The sequence below is a fragment of the Panthera tigris genome, chromosome E1, assembly GCF_018350195.1.
Source record: "Panthera tigris isolate Pti1 chromosome E1, P.tigris_Pti1_mat1.1, whole genome shotgun sequence".
NCBI classification, from domain to species: Eukaryota; Metazoa; Chordata; class Mammalia; order Carnivora; family Felidae; genus Panthera; species Panthera tigris.
This window is the reverse complement of record NC_056673.1, coordinates 16,771,468-16,789,846: the sequence shown is the minus strand read 5'-3', so window position 1 is coordinate 16,789,846 and position 18,379 is coordinate 16,771,468. Positions and strand designations below refer to the sequence as shown.

The window sequence follows — 18,379 nt, the reverse complement described above, 5'->3', positions numbered from 1 at the left end:
GGGTTTTTCATTTATGGCCTTTATTATGTTGAGATGTGTTCTCTCTAAATCTACTCTGTTGAGAGTTTTTATCATGAACAGATATTGTATTTTATCAAACGCTTTTCTGCATCTATTGAAATGATCACATGGTTTTTATCCTCCCTCTTGTTAATGTGATATATCACATTGATTGGTTTGTGAATATTGAACCATCCTGGAATAAATCCAACTTGACTGTGGTGAATAATCCTTTCAATGTATTGTTGAATTTGGTTTTGGTTTGCTAGTATTTTGTTGAGGATTTTTGCATCTATGTTCATTGGGGATATTTGCCTGTAGTTTTTTTTACAGTGTCTTTAAAAATTTTTTTTTTCAATGTTTATTTATTTTGGGGAGAGAGAGAGAGAACGTGCAAGTGTGATCAGGGTAGGGGCAGAGAGAGACAGAGACAGAGGATCTGAAGAAGGCTGTGCTGTGTCAGCACAAAGCCTGATGTGGGGCTTGAACTCACAAGCTCTGAGATCATGATCTGAGCAAAAGTCAGACACTTAACCAACTGAGCCACCCAGGCACAGTGTCTTTTTGTGGTTTTGATATCAGGGTACTTCTGTTCACATAGAATATATTTGGAAGTTTTCTTCCCTGTTCATTTTTTGGAATAGTTTTAGTAGAATGGATATTAACTCTTCTTTAAATATTATATTAATATTATGTATAATAATTATAAATTATATTATTTATAATATATTATATAATAAATATATAAAATATAATGTATTTAATATATAATATAACAACATTAAATATTTTATATATTATATAAGATATATATATTTACTATGTATTTTGAGAGAAAGAGTGAGCAGGGGAGGGACAGAGAGAGAGAGGGAGAGAGAGAATCCCAAGCCAGCTGTGCGCTGTCAGAACCGTGAGATCATGGTCTGAGCCTAAATCAAGAGTCTGACGCTTAACCAACTGAGCCACCTGAGGGCCCCAGTATTAACTCTTCTTTAAATGTTTGGTAGAATTCAGCTGTGGAGCCATCAGGTCCTGGACTTGTGTTTGTTGGGAGTTTTTTGATGACCTATTCAATTTCATTACTAGAAATCGGTCTGTTCAAATTTTCTATTTCTTCCTGATTCCATTTGGAAGATTGTATGTTTCTAGGAATTTATCCATTTCTTCTAGGTTGTCCAATTTGTTGGCATATTATTTTTCATAGTTTTATTTTATAATCCTTTGTATTTCTGTAGTGTTGGTTGTTATTTCTTCTCTTTCATTTCTGATCTTATTTATTTGAATCCTCTCTTTTTTTCTTTCTTAATGGATTTGTATAAGTTTATCCAATTCTATTTATCTCTTCAAAGAACCAGCCATTGGTTTCACTGATCTTTTCTATTGATTTTTTTCGTTTCTCTTTCATTTATTTTCACTCTAGTCTTTATAATTTTCTTTCTTCTACTAGCTTCAGGCTTTGCTTGTTCTTTTCCTAGTTCCTTTAGTTGTAAGTTTATATCATTGTTTTGAGCTTTCTCTTGTGTCTCAAGGTAGACTATAAACTTTCTTCTTAGAACTGCTTTTGCTGTGTCCCAAAGATTTTGGACCATTGTGTTTCCATTTTCATTTGCCTCCATGTACTTTAGTTGTTGTTGTTTAGTTTTTATTTCATAATCATAAGCTTAACTCTGCAATCCAGCTAGACTTGGAGGGGAGTGAGGAAAATATGGAACCCATAGAACTACAGTGAGAGCACAGATTATAGGATATTTCAAGCAGGTAGGGGTGAAGGGATGTACTCTTGAGCTATAAAAGGAATGGTTTGGTAGTTAAAATAAAACACAAGTCAAATTTATTAGATTTGTCCAGTCAGCATTGGTGATCTTCTTGCTGATCTTGCCATTCCTATACCCAAGGTGCTCCATGGCTTCCACAGTATTCATGCCCTCTTTCACCTTGCCAAAGACCACATGCTTGCCATCGAACCACTGAGATGAAAAACTGGGAACCATTTGTGTTGCATCCAGCATTTGCCATGGATAAGATGCCAGGACCTATGTGTGTCAGAATGAAATTCTCATCAAATTTCTCCCCATAGATGGGCTTGGATCCAGTGCCATTATGGCATGTAAAGTCACCACCCTGGCACATAAATCTTGGAATAATCCTGTCAAAGCAGGAAACTTTATAACCAAATCCTCTGTCCCCAGTGCTCAGAGCATGAAAGTTTTCTGCTGTTTTTGGAATTTGTCTGCAAACAACTCAAAGGAAACACGGCCCAAGGGCTCATCATCCACAGCAATGTCAAAGGACACAGTGGGGTTGACCATGACTGGGTGGCATGGGCGACTCTGGGATGGTGGCACCTGCAAGTCTGTCTCCATGTATTTTTTGATTTCCTCTTTGATTTCTTTGTTAACCATTGGTTGTTTAGTAGCATGTAGTTTAGCTTCAATGTGTTTGTGTTTTTTCCAGTTTTCTTTCCTTGTTTCTAGTTTCATATTGTTGTGGTCAGAAAAGATACTTGATAGGATTTCAATCTTTTTATTGAGACTTGTTTTGTGGACTAATATGTGATGCTGGAGACTGTTCCGTGTGCATATGAGAAGAATGTCTGTTTTACTGTTTGGGGATGAGATGCTCTGTACATATCTGTTAATCCATCTGATCTAATGGGTTATTCAAAGCCACTCCTTCCTTATTGATTTTCTGTCTAGATGATATATTCATTGGTGTAAGTGGGGTATTTAAGTCCCCTACTATTATTGTGTTACTGTCAATTTCTCCCTTTATATCTATTAATATTTGCTTGTATTTAGGTGCTTCCATGTTGGGTGCATAGATATTTACAGTGTCAATCCTGTTTTTACATTGATTCCTTTTTATCATTATGTAATGCCCTTCTTTTTCTCTCGTTACAGTCTTTGTTTTTAAGTCTGTTTTGTCTGATGTAAATATTGCTACCTTTTTTCCACCTTAATTGCATGGAATATCATTATTTTATCCCTTCACTTTCAATTTGTATGTGTCTTTTGGTCTGAAGTATCATAGACAATATATAGGTGCATTTTGGTTTTTTATCCATTAAGTGACCTGATGTCTTTTGATTGGAGCATTTACATTTAAAGTGATTATTGATAGGTATGTACTTATTGCCATTTGTTGTTTTCTGGTTGTTTTTTAATTCTTTGTTCCTTTCTTATCCTCTTGTCCTCCTTACTTTTCCTTCTGGTTTCATGACTTACTTTCGTGTTATGCTCAGGTTTATTTTTTTATTTTGTGTATAATAAGTTTTTAATTTGTGGTTACATATGGGGTTCATATATAACATGTGTATTAGCGGTCTATATTAAGTTGGTCACTTGAGTTCACATGTATGCTGAAGAATACATTCTAAAGGCACTAAATTTTTACTCCCCCTGCATGTTTTATGTATGTGATATCATATCTTACATCTTTATTTTGTGTATCCCTTGACTACTTTTTTGTAGATATAATTGATTTTATTATTTTTGTGTTTTAGCCTCCTTACTGACTTTATAAGTGATTAATCTGTTACCTTTATTATATGTTTGCTTTTACTAGTGAAGTTTTTTCTTAATTTTCTTCCATTTATGTTCTTTTCTTTTCATTTAAATAATTCCCTTTATTTTATTTTTTCATAAATATTTATTGAACAAATGCAGAATAAATTAAGTGGGGTGTGGGGAGATGACCTGAAGATACAATGAACATCTCCAAATATTCAGAGGGCATCACACAAAAACTGAAAGACTTGTTCACTCTTTTTCCAAAAGGCAGAACTTGAACCAAAGGATAAATATAAGCAACCAGTAGGCTGCAGGACAGTTGGGCAAAGTGTATCACTTATCTTAATAACTTTGCCAGTATAATGCTTTCCACCCTACATTTCCCTGCTCCTACAAGGAATATTACATCTAATATGTCTCCTGAGGGTCTTAAATAGTCACATTTTCATGACAAACCCTCCACTGCCAGTACACTGGATGTACTAACACTATCAGGAAACGATGTGAAGTTAACACACTGCTTTACTGAGGAAATGGTCTTTTGTTCCTCATCTACATTTCAGCATTCTGTGTGTGATATTCAGGAGGTGAGGAGAAAGGAGAGCACATTCTCTGAAGAGGGTGGATAGGAATCCTCAGCAGCTCAGATACTGCCTCTGGGGGCAGTCTTTCTCAAATCCCACATGAATCACTGTAACTCTTAACCATCGGTGCAGACTGGGGGGTGTGCTGTGCTGCGGCAGGAACAAACAATTGACAACCACTGTCCCACATGAAGCAGGAAATCTGTGTTTTATAGTCACTAGGAAATATAAACTGCATAATACTGACGGGCTCCATCCAAATTGTCAAATATTACAAAACAAAAATTGTTTCAACAACTATTCAGCATAATGTTTAAGGACAAAATACATATAATATACTTTATATATGTATTTTATCACATACTCAGTAGGGAATGCTGGGGTGCTAATCCATCCAATAAATTGAAAATAAAAATTTTACATTTCTATATTTGTCAGTATACAGGATTCTGAAGGTGGATCTTGAATTCAGAATGATATATCAGCTTTTGATGAAAGCCACATAATTGGTCAGTCTGGCTAACTGCTGCTTGTTGGGGATTGGTGGAATTGGGGCAGTTTCTGATGAGGGAATGATCCAGTTGAAGGAAACATCCAGGGCCCCTGCAACTGGTTTTTTGGGCAAAACATTCTTGTGGTGAAGTGGGCTTGCCATCCTTGTTCTAATGTACCTTTCACAGGCTCTTCCACAGGAGCCTGACAACGGCTGCAAAGTCATTGGCTCTTTATGGAGGTGTAGGCTTGAGAGACTAGGGTGAAGGCTCTTCTCTTTGTGGCATCTCTAAGTGCTTCTATGATTGGCCAGACCATCTCAGACCACTGGTGTGCGTTGAAGGTCATGTAGATTCCAGGAAAATCTCTCTCCAGATTCTTTGTCCTACTGACCAAATTCCCCCAAGTTCAGAATTTACAGATTCTATAGTATCCTTTTCCAAAGATATCTTCCATTATTCATGTCATTATAAAGCCTAACAGCTGACCATACACTGGGGGTGTAGCAATTCCTCCAGGAGCCTTGAGTTCCTGGTTCCCACACTGATCCAGCAACTTACTGAAATTAAGGCACTTTCTGTCATAAAACCATCACTGGCATCTTCCCAGCCAGTCCCACCTCAGCACCTTCCCAAAAGTAGACCCCAGACAGCCCCTTGGCCATCGCACCCACAGTGAAGTACTAAAAAATTCCCTGTAAACAAAAACCAAAAACAAATAGAAAGAGGAATTCCATTTAACATTTCAGGTCATCATTCAGAATTTAAGAAGAGATAAAGATTTTCCCAGATAAAAGTTAAAGGAGTTGCTCACCACTAAACTAGTCTCACAAGAAATGTAGAGTCTTATGATTAAAATGACTGCACATAATTCCTGAACAAGACAATTCAACAATGATCACTTGGTAGTCATTATTGATGAGAATATAATTCATGCAACTAAGTGATAAATTTAAAATAATTTTCACAACAATTAAAAAGTTACAAGTATAAATTATATTTGACTAATCACTCTTACTTTTTTCCTACTGGCAAATGTAAGGTGGCAATATCTTATGATAACATGACTGGTTTCATAATCCACTTTTTCATATCAATTATATATTATAAAATAATGGTCAAACTCTAATTTGCAGAGTATGACTATGTTATTAAAATGAAAATCCAGCAGCTAATTTGTATGTAACTAAAAGGGCATATCAGCCATGAAGAAAAGGAAGAATTCAATATATAGGAAGAGAGATATTGGGGGTTGAGTCCATAAGGAGTATCTGGCAGGCCTCCCTGTGTTTCCTGGCCACACCTTAGGCTGTGAGTCCTGCCCCTTGGGTACCTGGAACATGCACTCTTCCAGCAGCTCTAAAGCTCAGTGTTTATGACAAGCAGCAATACTCACTGCAACTGGCTTTGGAAGGTGATGCCCTGGTAGTAGAATACTCCTTGGCTTTGCTCTTTTATTAAAGGATACTTGCTTTAATAAAGCAAATTCTTAATTATGCTTGCCTCCTATGGGACCATGGGGGACACTAGAGTGGATCATCAGTCTCTGATTATTTTGGGCTACTCTCTGAGAATCCTTCGAACAAATTGCTTTTGGCCAGGGGTGAATTATGTAGAGGCACCAATGACTCCAGTCCTTTCAGGCCCTCATAGGGCTGGATAGGTAACTATCTTGCGGTACACCTGTAACTCATTTATTATGTACTAAATGAAGTGTGTCACTTAAAAGACTATGGTTTATATAGCTAAGCTGGTTAAAACGGGGAAAAAGAAATCATACTTTCTGTTTTTAATAATTCAATTCCTTACATTTGAAGTGATTATATTACAAAGTAACATGACTATAAATTAATTAGTACAGGTGGAATATATAATAGCTAGAGTATGAGCGAGTCATGTATTGCCTTCACCTGGTTGTAATTTTTCTTAAACTTTAATAATTTGTTACTAACTTCAATAGTGTCCATATAGGAAATGGAAATCATACCAGTTATTTGAATAGATAATTTTTTAATTTTATTTTTTTAATTTACATCTAAATTAGTTAGCATATAGTGCAACAATGATTTCAGGAGTAGATTCCTTAATGCTTCTTACCCATTTAGCCTATCCCCCCTCCTACTACCCCTCCAATAACCCTCTGTTTGTTCCTCATATTTAAGAGTCTCTTATGTTTTGTCCCCCTCCCTGTTTTTATATTATTTTGCTTCCCTTCCCTTATGTTCATCTGTTCTGTGTCTTAAAGTCCTCATATGAGTGAAGTCGTATGATTGTCTTTCTCTGACTAATTTCACTTATCATAATACCCTCTAGTTCCATCCACATAGTTGCAAATGGCAAGATTTCATTCTTTTTGATTGCTGAGTAATACTCTATTGTATATATATATACCACATCTTCTTTATCCATTCATCCACTGATGGACATTTCGGCTGTTTCCATACTTTGGCTATTGTGCTGCTATAAACATGGGGGTGCATGTGTCCCTTCGAACAGCACACCTGTATCCCTTGGATAAATGCCTAGTAGTGCAATTGCTGGGTCATAGGGTAGTTCTGTTTTTAGTTTTTTTTTTTTTTTTTTTTAATTTTTTTTTTCAACGTTTTTTATTTTATTTTTGGGACAGAGAGAGACAGAGCATGAACGGGGGAGGGGCAGAGAGAGAGGGAGACACAGAATCGGAAACAGGCTCCAGGCTCCGAGCCATCAGCCCAGAGCCTGACGCGGGGCTCGAACTCACGGACCGCGAGATCGTGACCTGGCTGAAGTCGGACGCTTAACCGACTGCGCCACCCAGGCGCCCCTGTTTTTAGTTTTTTGAGGCACCTCCATACTGTTTTCCAGAGTGGCTGCACCAGCTTGCATTGCCACCAACAATGCAAAAGAGATCCTCTTTCTCCGCATCCTCGCCAACATCTGTTGTTGCCTGAGTTGTTAATGTTAGCCATTCTGACAGTTGTTAATGTTAGCCATTCTGAAGGGGGTATCTCATTGTGGTTTTGATTTGGATTTCCCTGATGATGAGTGATGTTGAGCATGTTTTCATGTGTTGGTTGGCCATCTGGATGTCTTCTTTGGAGAAGTGTCTATTCATGTCTTTTGCCCATTTCTTCACTGGATTATTTGTTTTTTGGGTGTTGAGTTTGATAAGTTCTTTATAGATTCTGGATACTAACCCTTTATCTGATATGTCATTTGCAAATATCTTCTCCCATTCTGTTGGTTGCCTTTTAGTTCTGCTGATTGTTTCTTCTCTGTGCAGAAGCTTTTTGTTTTGATGAGGTCCCAGTAGTTCATTTTTGCTTTTGTTTCCCTCGCCTCTAGAGGCGTGTTGAGTAAGAAGCTGCTGCGGCCAAGATCAAAGAGGTTTTTGCCTGCATTCTCCTTGAAGATTTTGATGGCTTCCTGTCTTACATTTAGGTCTTTCATCCATTTTGAGTTTATTTTTGTGTATGGTGTAAGAAAGTGATCTGAGTTCATTCTTCTGCATGACACTGTCCAGTTTTCCCCGCACCACTTGCTGAAGAGACTGTCTTTATTCCATTGGATGTTCTTTCCTACTTTGTCAGAGATTAGTTGGCCATAGGTTTGTGGGTCCATTTCTGTGTTCTCTATTCTGTTCCATTGATCTGAGTGTCTGTTTTTGTGCCATGAATACATAATTTAACAAGAATTGTTACCCAGATATAAAGTGAAGGAAGTGACTACAAAGCTAAAAAGAGAAATCCAAGGTATTATAGAGGGAGCAAATGTTACCACATCTAGAGCTGGGGGAAAAAAAATGAAGCAAAGGAAGAAACTTACAGAGGAGTGACCCCTCAGTTGAAACTCAGATGTATGAGAAGATGCTGCTCAGTTGGTGTCGGTGTCCCTGAGCTTAATGGAGGGACTCTGTGGGACCCAGACCTCTAAGGCAGGAACAATGGCTGGCTGGTGTTGATGTCTTTGAGTCGATGAAATGACAAAACTGTAGAAAAACTACAAACTGGATTCAGTTGTTGCTGCAGAAAGGGCCTGCTGCTACCAGGATGAAGAACCATTGCTGGCATAAAGCACACAGAAACCAAAAGGCTATAGGAGGCAGTCTTGAGGTAGACAGGAAGGAACAATTCTCTTGCCCTCCCACAGTCTCGGGTTCTCCCTCTGGTGCCACCAGTTAACAGAGCTTAACAGGACCACCTGGCAAGGCAAAGAAATGTGGTTTTCAGAGTCCCAGCTCCAGCATCAAAGAATAATACAAAAGGGTGAGTTGAGAGCTGAGATAACGATGTAGTAACTGGCATTTGACTGATGTGAAAACTGGTACCAGAAATGGGGTTTACATACATACATACATACATCCTCTGGTTTGCATATATCTCATAAAGATAGTTAAAGACCTTGCTTCTTCCTGCGCCTCATATCCAATGAGTATAATGTCATCAATGTAGTGGACCAAGTCAATGCTGATTGGAAGGTCAAGATGCTCAAAATCTCTGTGGACTACATCATGGTAGAGAGCAGGAGAACTGTCATAGCCCTGGGGCAAGACAGTGAAGTTACATTGTTGGCTTTGCCTAGTAAAAGCCAATAGCTTCTGGTGTTCTCTACCAATTTTTATGGAGAAATAAGCATTTGCTAGGTCAATAGCTGCATACCAGGTAGCAGGGGGTACGTTGATTTGCTCCACTAAAGATACTACATGCAGAAAGCAGCTGCAATTGCAGGCAGACATCACCTGATTAAATTTATAATAATCTACATTCTCCAAAATCCATCTACCTTCTTCACAGACCAAAAGGGCAAGTTAAGTTGGCATGAGATAGGTTTCATCACTCCCTGCTGCTTTCAAATCTTTATTGGTGTTACTAATCTCTGTAAATCCCCATTCTGTCATCCCAGGAAAACAATATTTTTTGTTTACTCTCCTGGTATATGTATATGTGGGGGAGGGGAATTTCCAAGGGCTACAACTTGACCCTTCATACTATAAGCCTCCTTATTTCACGATCAGAAATTCTGATCTGGAATTCTAAACTGAAAATTCTGCCAGTTACCATGTATCTATTCTAATTATACACACAGGAACTTATGAAATCACTATAGAGTGGTTCTGTGGATTTACTTAATCCACTGATTCAAACTTGAGTTAAGACTCAATTTCTCGGGGGGATTGTGGGGTGGGGAATGGGTTAAATAGGTGATAGGGATTAAAGAATGCACTTGTCGTGATGAGTACTGGGTGATGTATGGAATTGTTGATTCATTTTATTGTACACCTGAAACTAAAATCACACTGTGAACTAACTGGAATTAAAAACTTTTAAAAAATAAAAGGAAGGTGCAAGGACTAAGCTCTGGGAGCACTCCGATGTTAGAACTCTAAGAAAAGAAGAGTAACCAACAGGAGAGACATAAAAAACGACTAGGGAAGTGAAAGAAAAACTCAAGTATTGTTATCTTGGAAGCCAAGTGAAGAAAGTACAGGTTTTCCCCACTGTCTGAAAGTATGACATTCCTGTGAAACCTTCTGCAAGCCAGAATGACATAAAGCAAAGAAGCAATTACCATTTATTTATATGGCAAAAAATTTTGAACATTCCTAGACCCCAAAAAATCAACTCTTTTAGGCTTTTCTGTTTCCTCAGGACACACCTTGTTAATGGATGCACAATATATGTCGAGATAAAGCACAGATGCTTCAGACACAGTTCAAAGCTACGGTTGCTGAATGCTGAGCTGAGTGTGGCTCCTGGGAAGGAGCTTAGGATGCATGCTGCCTCTAAAATGACTTGCCTCAAAACAAACGCTGAATGCTATTTTTACTTTCTGCCTTTTTTTGTAAAGGCAAAAATCCCTTTGGATTTCTTTCCCTTAGGGAAACCAGGTGGTGGTCAATGCATCATCAAGATTAATACTCAGCTACGACCTCAAGACCTAACTCACCAATTGACCCCAATTCAACTGTGTTCAAACTCTTCATCACCACTGGGAGAAATGGTGCTAATCTTAAAGGACCCCAAGTCAGGTCATGGGCATTGCAGCAATACTTCTTCCTGAGACCCTGATGTTGGGCCATGTGCAGTTCAGTATTACTTTGCTAGACATCCCAGCAAGCAAAGTCTTCCATGTCCATGCAGATGTCAGAATGGAGAAAGATCAGTGTGAAGATTCAGGTGTCCTCCAGAAGTTTCTAGGTTCTCACCAGACCATCCTCTTTACCCTCTTTGTGGTGCTATCGTAACATTTTTTTTTTTTTTTGTCTTCTAGCATACAATGCCTTCTTAAACAAGATACAGGCAATTACAGTTGTTTATGTAGCAACTCTAGGAATACCACAGCCATGTTCTTAGACCTCCACATATTCCTCCCCACTCTTTCATGACTCTACAAACCCCACCAGCCCAGAGTCAGCTACAACATTGGCTGTGGAGTATGAGGCACTAACCTCCACTTGGACAAGTCCCCTTAACTGTAGAGGACTGGAGATTTCTAGCAACCAGGAACTAGCAGCAACCTCTATACTCATAAGCCCCTAAACAAGGGTTCTGAGAACTGTAATTAAATGATCCTAAGCTGTTCCATAAAGAGAGAGAGAGACTCAGTTTCTCACCTGTGCACCACAAAGCCCACACTTAAACTGGTGGGCTGCAGTGGCATTTAGAGTCCCCAGGAATTAACATCAATTTAGTGCCAATGTTTAGAAATCCCTGAAAAACCTGAATGTTTCTTTTTCCCTGGCACACAGTCATTTTAGGAGATGGCCACAGCTCCTTGTAAAGAAGACTTGGAGGAAGATTTTCAGTATATACTAATGGCAGTGCTACAGTAGCCTCCTTTAAGGGGATGCAACCTTGCCTTCAGTTATGGGGCTTAGGCCTGGTAACTGGTAAGAGGTCAGAACTTTCTACTGTGGTGACTAAAGTCATATTTTTGGCTACCATATATGGATTTTTTATACTAAATGTTGGTGACCAACATTTCAGTAGGCTGGTCATCTATTTTATTCCTACAACCATCATAATCATTTAGCCACAAAGATTGGTGAGTGTCAAAAAAGCATCTGATTACCACTATATTTCTACTTCTCTCTTTTAAAAAATGTTTACTTAGTTTTGAGAGAGAGAGAGAGAGAGAGAGACACAACATGAGCAGGGGAGGGGCAGGGAGAGGGAGACACAGAATCTGAAGCAGGCTCCAGGCTCTGAGCTGTTAACACAGAGCCCGATGCGGAACTCGAACTCATGTACTGTCAGATCCTGACCTGAGCTGAAATCGGATGCCCAACTTACTGAGCCACACAGGTGCCCCTATATTTCTACTTCTCTTTATAGTAAATGTGCCTGCTTTGTCTTTGGTGATTAAACACTAATGTTTAACTTCTGCTACTCGGAAATGGATCATCCCACATGCCTAACCTACAGAAGAAAGCCACTATAGAGCTTTTCAAGGATGTAAATACTCCCACTCACTAATATAATTTTCAGTGTGTTGGTAAGGGGATGTTCCCAGAATCCTCTCAGAGGATATACTTGGAGGGAGTGGATGTGCAAGCCAAAATGTGATAAATATACTCCAACATTCCTGTCTTCCTAAGTCTTTGGATTTCTTCCTACACGATGCCAGGGATGTTCCAGTATCTCAACTTAAAACACGGGCCACTGTGGAGTCCAAGTTTCAGTGAGTTTACCAAATAAATGGTTAGCATCACTTACAGCTGTAGATGCTAGAACATTAAATCCTTAATGTCTGATAAGTGTACCCATATTAATAAATTCTAACCAACTCAACATTATATTCTGTGCTCCTTGTTTTAACTCCCTTATAGTATACTCTCACATATTCCCTGGATTTTTGTCACTATATATGCAAATCCTGAGAGTCTTTTGCTGTAAAAGCTATTTCCTCCTGGTCAGACTTTGTATTTGCCCTGCTGGGGCATTTGAACATCTGACTGTAGTTATGAGTCTACTAGAAGTAAGAGATGGTTGTGGTGAATCTTCAGGAAAATGGGAGTCCCTACCAAGGCAGTTGCCTCAGATGAGATTTTTACAAGGTTTTCAATTTAGTGAAGGCTAGTCTCCACAAATACAGGAGGACAAACTGCCTCCATTTGCAAGAGAGGCTAGAGTGACTCAGGGGTTTGAGATTATTAGTCTCCTAGTTCCACTAAATCTTGGAAATTTGTAATGAGGTCCTTCTTCCCAATCAGTGCCCCAATTTTCACATGAGTAGCTTGGCTGGGATGTGAATTCAGTTAACACTGAAACCCATAATTCTTGATGAATTGACCCCTTTATCATTCTATAATGACTTTCTTTGTTTCTTGTTGCAGCTTCTGGCTTAAAGTCTATTTTGTCTGATGTAAATATAGCTACCTCTCCTCTATTTTGGTTTCACTTGCATGTGATATCATTTTCTATCCCTTCACTTTGAGCCTATGTGTGTCCTTAAAAGCTGATGTGAGTCTCTTGTTTAGGCAGCACATAGTTGGGTCTTGTTTTTCATCCATCCAGCCACTCTGCATTTTGATGGAAATTTTAATCCATATGAATTTAGAGTAATTATCGATAGGGAAGAACTTAATCATGTCATCTTGTTAATTGTTTTCTGGCTGTTTTCATAGTTCTTTGTTGCCTTCTTCCTCTCTTACCACCTTCCTTTGTGAGCTGATGATTGTCCATAGTGGTATGCTTTGATTGCGTTCTTTTTATCTTTTGTGCATCTACTGTGGATTTTTGCTTTGTGGTTACCATAGGGCTTACGTAAAACATCTTATAGATACAACAGTGTATTTTAAGCAGATAACAATTTAATTTCAGTTACAGACAAAGAGTCTACCCTTTTACCCTCCCATTTAAAAAAAATTTATTTATTTGGGCAGGGGGGCAGAGAGAGACAGAGAGAGAGAATCCCAAGCAGGCTCCACACTGTCAGCACAGAGCCCGATGTGGGGCTTGATTTCATGAACCATGAGATCATGACCTGAGCCAAAATCAAGAGTCTGACATTTAACTGACTGAGCCACCCAGGCACCCCTCCCATTTTGTTTTTGAGGCCACAATTTACATCTTTTTATATTATATATCCATTAGCAAATATTGTAGCCATAGTTATTTATAATACTTGTGTCCTTTAACCTTTATACTAGAATTAACTGATTAACACACTACCAGATTACAGTATTGGAATATTCTGAATTTGACTATATAATTAAATTTATCAATATGTTTTATATTTTCATGTTTCCATGTTACTAATTAGTGTCTCTTCATGCCTGCTTGAAGAACTCCTTTCATCATTTCTTATAAGGCAGTTCTAGTGGTGGTGAACTAACCTCAGCTTTTGTTTGACTGGGAAAGACTTTGTCTCTCCTTCATTTCTGAAAACTTTACCAGATAGAGTGTTCTTGGTTACTTAAAGTATATCACCCCACTCTCTCCTGGCCTTTAAGGCTTCTGCTAAGAAATCCACTGATAGTCTTATGGAGTTCCTTTATAAGTAGCACACTTCTTTTTATTGCTGCTTTCAAGATTTATCTTTGTCTTTGATTTTTGAAAGTTTTATTATAATGTGTCCTGGGGAAGATCTCTTTGGGTTGAATTTGTTTGCAACTTCATGAACTTGAATGTGCAAATATGCCCCCAGATTTGGGAAGTTCTGAGGCATATTTTTTTAAAATAAGCTTTCTGCCCCTTTCTCTCTATCCTTAGATTCTCATAATACATACGTTGTTTCTCTTAATGGCGTCCCATCAATCCCATAGGATTTCTTCATTCCCCTTCATTTTTTTCCCCTTTGCTTTTCTCTGAGTGGATCATTTCAAATGATCTGTGTTCCTAATGAGTATTTACACAAAGAAAATGAAAACACTAATTCAAGGAGAAGTATGCACCCCTATGTTTATTGCAGCATTATACACAAAAGCCAAGGTGTGAAAGCAACCCAAGCACCCATTGACAGATGAATGGACAAAGATGTCATACACACACACACACACACACACACACACACGAATATCATTCAGCCATAAAAAAGAATGAGGTCTTGCCATATGTGACAACATGGATGGACCTGGAGGATATTACACTAAATGAAGGAAGTCAGAGAAAGACAGATACCATATGATTTTACTTATACGTGGAATCTAAAAAACAAACAAACAAACAAAAAACCCCAAATAAACAAGAAGCAGAAACAACTAATAAATATAGAGAACAAAGAGATGGTTTTCAGGGGGAGGATATTGAGGGATGGGCAAAATAGGTGAAGGGAGTGGGAAATACAGGCTTCTGGTTATGGAATGAATAAGTCACAGGAATTAAAGGTACAACATAGAGAATATAGTCAGTGGTATTGTGATAGCATTTTATGGTAACAGATGATAGCTATACCTGTGGTGAACATAGCATAATGTACAGACTTGTCAAATTACTATGTTGTACACTTGAAACTAATGTCACATTGTGTGTCAACTATACTTCAATAAAATAATCTGTATTCAGATTTACTAACTTTCTTCTGCTTGGTCTCATCTGCTATTGAAGCTCTTTTTTGAATTCTTCATTTCAGTCCTTGTATTCTCCAGCTCTGAAATTTCTGGTGTTCTTTTTTATATTTTCTCTTTGTGGAATTTATCATTTCATTCTTCTATTGTTTTTCTTACTTCATCAAATTGTTTATCTGTGTTCTCTGTTAGCACTCTGAGCATCTTTAATACAATTATTTTGAATTCTTTGTTAGGTAGTTTATGAATCTTTACTTCTTTGGGGTCCATTACTAGAAGTTTACTACATTCCTTTAGTGGTCTCATGTTTCCCTGATTCTTTGTGATCCCTGTCACCTTCATAGGTGTTTGTGCATTTGAAGAAGCAGTTATCTCTTCCAGATTTTATGGAATGAGTTTGGTGAGGAAAGACTTTCACCTATGGTTGGGGGCATTTTGGCACATGCTGTGACCCATGGTCTAGTACTGCAGGATACCAAGTGTGAGGGCATGTAGCATGTGTAGATGGGTATGGGTGGAGGTGGCATGGTGTCTCATTGGCTCCAAAAGCTGTGGTCCATAACGTCAGTTACATGATCCTTTGTGGGAGCTACAGGCAGTCCACAATGTCTGCAAGGACTGTTGGATTCTTTAATGGCATCTCCAGTCTAGTGGCTAGGGACATGCCAGACAGTGATGGTGACCATAGCCAGTGGTGTGCACCCTCCTAGCTATGGGGCTAGTTGAGGGGGGTGGCTGCAGGGGCCAGTTGCAGGCAGATGTGCAGTGGTGAAGGCTAGGTCCTTCAGCAGAGGCTGGGGCCAACTGCAGGCACACAGGCACCTGCAGGGGCCCTGGTTGTCAGTGTGTACATGTGTAACCATTGGGGCCAGCTGTAGGCATGCATTTGTCAGGGGAGGCCAGTGATGGGAGTTGAGGCTGGCGTCTTGCAGATGTACAACCATAGGGTTAACTGCAAGTGAGAGGGGCTGTTCAGACCAATGACAGGGGTTAGGGTTCAGTTCAGACCCATCAACAGCTATTCAGATGTTGGCTGTTGGCATATATCTGTGGGACTGCAGGAGCTTGCCATGGCATATGCCCAGCAGTAGAGGCTGGTAATGAGAGTCAAGCCAGCAGCATGCAGGTCAATAGCTGCAGGAGTCTCCTGCCATTCTCAGCAGTTATCTGTCTTACACTAGCTTTTCTTTCTTAGCCTTACCTTTAAGTGTTCATCAGCAAGGGTTTATCCTTAGCTTTTTTTTTTTTTTTCATCTCCTAGAAGATACTCGTATTGGGTGAGCTCCACTAGCATCTTCCTGCAAATGCGTCTTTCTGTCAGTACCCAGGGATTTAAGATTCATGAAATCCAGCTATATGATAATGCTTATCTTCTATTAGTCTGACAAATCAGAATTGTGTATGATTACTTTCTTATACTGAGAAACCTCTTCCTCAAGGATAACTAGCTACCCTTTCATCTATGACTGACAGTCTTGCCAATCAAGATGTCAAATGCTGCAATTCACCAATTTATAAATCTATTGGGAGTGCATGTGAAAGGCCCTTACCAGATTCACAAAAACCCAGCCTCAGAGCTGACAATCTAAGTAGGATGACTCTGGAATCTCATGAGTGGGGTGTGTGAGATGTGAATAATGCTGTGCACTGTGGGTAACTAAAATGCAAATTAATACTTCAGACTGGACAGTGCTTCTATCATTATCCAATGGACTTGATTCTGCATAACGTCCTACAATATATTTCAGTCACAATATATTTCAGTGGCATGAAGATTCTTACTGCTTGCAAACTTCTATCAGACTATTGAGCAGGTATCTTAAATGTGTTAACACCTACAAACTCAAACTCTTATCATTCCTCTAACCTGTTTTCCTCTCCTTTCCATATTTCATTTAATGGCATCATGATCCATTCAGCCTTATAAATATGAAAAAACACTCAGTGAACCTTAACTATTTCTCTTTTTCTCTTTAGATCCAACTTTGCCCCCAATCCTGATGATCATATCTGTTTTAGTTTAGGTTCCTTCAGAACAGACCTTGATCCAAGGAGTTAAATGTAAGTTCATTTGGGAGGTGGTTCCAGGAAACAATGGCAAGGGAGTAGGGAAGTAATACAGGAAAGTGAGGGAAGCCTGTACTATTAGGCAGGTTTCACTGAGGCAACTAAGGCTCTATCCCATTGGGGAACTCTGGGAGACAGATATGTTCCACCCATGGGACTCTATGCAGCTTCCTATTCATCACTGGCTGAGGGCTTCTCCTAGAAGATATCAACTCTCAGGCACTTCTTGCCATCCCACATTTGGACTGGCACAAGCCCTCAGACAGAATTGCAGGTGCTTGCAGTCAGAGACCATTCATATGTACTGAAAAGTGAAGCTGAAGGGATGTAGTTAGGGTATTGGCAATGTCTAGCAGAAAGTAGATTAGAGTGAGGGGCACTGAAACGTGCAACATTTACGGGTGCAAAATTTACCTTTATTCTGCGCACCCTCCTCCCATCCTTCATAATTCTAGTCATTGCTGGCAGAGTTAACTTTTTAAAAACACCAATTTGATCACATCTGTCCTGTGCTTAAAAAGCACAGAGTAAAGTCCATCCTCCTTGATTTCACATGAATAAACATTATAGACTGAAAAGTTACCTTAACAAATTTTTAAAAACATTTATTCATTTTTGAGAGACAGAGTGTGAGTGGAGGAGGGGCAGAGAAAGAGGGAGACACAGAATCTGAAGCAGGCTCCAGGCTCTGAGCTGTCAGCACAGAGCTCAAAGCAGGGCTTGAACTCATGCACCATGAGATCTTGACCTGAGCTGAAGTTAAATGCTTAACCGACTGAGCCATCCAGGTGCCCTGAAAAGTTACCTCTTTAGCCTCATCTTCTGCTATTTTCTTTTATGTAACTAAGCTCTGTACATGAATGCTTCACTTCCTGAACTTTTATACCCTAGTGTGTATTGTTCCTTCTGCCTCAAATACCCTTCCCCACTCCTTTACACAAAAATTTCTTACTAGTCCTTTAAAATCCAGTTTAGAAATCTTTCTATGAAAACTTCCCTGAACTCCCTGGGAAAATTAATTGCTTACTCCTGTGTGTTCCTTAACACCTCTGCTTTTGCACTGTGCAGATGGAACTGCACCTGTAAATCCTTTTTTTCATCACTAAACTAGGAACTCTTCAAAGGAAGTTTTCCTGTCTCCCTGAGCACAGGTCTTATTTATCTTTTTTAACCCCAATGCTTGCATATAGAAGTCACCCAATAATGATTTATTGCATTGAATTTATCTGGGTGCATCAAAAA

General features: G+C 39.0%; 1 protein-coding gene and 2 pseudogenes across 11 annotated transcripts in view; 1 reads left to right on the top strand and 2 right to left on the bottom strand.

Annotated features, from left to right (window-relative positions):
• EFCAB5 (EF-hand calcium binding domain 5) overlaps positions 1-18,379 on the top strand; it is a 188,083-nt gene that overhangs the window by 7,446 nt on the left and 162,258 nt on the right. For 8 of the 11 annotated variants that reach the window (XM_042966610.1, XM_042966608.1, XM_042966609.1 and 5 more), the window contains exon 3: positions 17,048-17,131. The exons of 1 other annotated variant lie outside the window; for it this stretch is intronic. The gene's annotated coding sequence lies outside the window, so the exon portion shown is untranslated. The remainder of the gene's footprint in view (positions 1-17,047; positions 17,132-18,379) is intronic. 2 more of the 11 variants (XM_042966607.1, XM_042966606.1) reach the window with 2 other exon arrangements.
• LOC102954903 lies at positions 1,690-2,309 on the bottom strand (annotated as a pseudogene).
• On the bottom strand, positions 4,485-5,063 carry LOC102963443 (annotated as a pseudogene).